General features: G+C 24.1%; 1 long non-coding RNA gene across 1 annotated transcript; it reads left to right on the top strand.

The window, feature by feature from the left end:
• The first annotated feature begins 29 nt into the window (after positions 1-29).
• LOC111535023 lies at positions 30-1,001 on the top strand. The gene is made up of 2 exons (XR_003307548.1): positions 30-726; positions 864-1,001. It is a non-coding gene; the product is annotated as an uncharacterized LOC111535023 (long non-coding RNA).

Below are 1,001 nucleotides of genomic sequence, written 5' to 3'. Positions count from 1 at the left end.
GATGTAAAAAAAAAAAAAAGAGTGATGTAAAAAAAAAAAAAAAAGAGGGTTGTAAAAAAAATGGGAAAAAAACTGCCGAACATTATTATAACTGGTGTTCCCTGTGTAGGAAAGACTACACTATGTGAAGAGTTAGGGGAAATAATAAATAATGAATTAGAAAAACGAAAGCAAGAACAGAAAAAGAGACAAGGACAGGAACATGTACAAGAATATTGCCAAGAACATTGCCAAGAACATTGCCAAGAACAAACAATAAAAAAACGAAAATAATAGCATGAAATATTTAAACTTATCGAAAATAATAAAAGAGGAAAGATTATATGAAGAGTATGATGATGAACTAGATGCGAGTGTATATAGTGAAGAATTATTATCTGATAAATTACAAAAATTACAACTAAATAATGGTGGATTTATTATAGATTTTCATAGTGTTACTTTTATTGAAGATATTAATTTAATTAATCGAATTTTTTTATTAACAGCAGATACAAATATATTATATGAACGTTCAGAAAAAAGAAATTATTCGAAAGAAAAAATAACAAATAATATTGAAAGTGAAATCTTTAAAGTTATACAAGAGGATATACTAGAACATTTTGGAGAATCTTCCATATATGAAGAGCTGCAAAATAATAATATACAACAGTATGAACAAAACTTGAATTTAATTAAAAACTGGGTACTTAATTATGTGCAAAATCAGGAGTGAAATCAGGAGTAAAAAAAAAAAAAAAAAAAAATAAAGGGAAAAATAAAACTGAAAGAACGGTTTACACGTAAGTATATCTAGTCAAGGTAAACATACAAAAACACATAAAAAAAACGATTTTGTGAATATATGTTAATGTTTATAGGTTACATCGTTTGAATATTAATATAACAAATCATCCTCTTTTATATTCAAAATTATATATCACTAATAAACAAAAAAACACACACGTAAATACATATATATATATCAAAATTAATGAGATATTTTTAAATAATATATT

The sequence above is a fragment of the Piliocolobus tephrosceles genome, unplaced genomic scaffold (genome assembly GCF_002776525.5).
Source record: "Piliocolobus tephrosceles isolate RC106 unplaced genomic scaffold, ASM277652v3 unscaffolded_15369, whole genome shotgun sequence".
Lineage (NCBI taxonomy): Eukaryota > Metazoa > Chordata > Mammalia > Primates > Cercopithecidae > Piliocolobus > Piliocolobus tephrosceles.
Note: the sequence above shows the minus strand (reverse complement) of the source record. Positions and strands in the feature narration are given on the sequence as shown.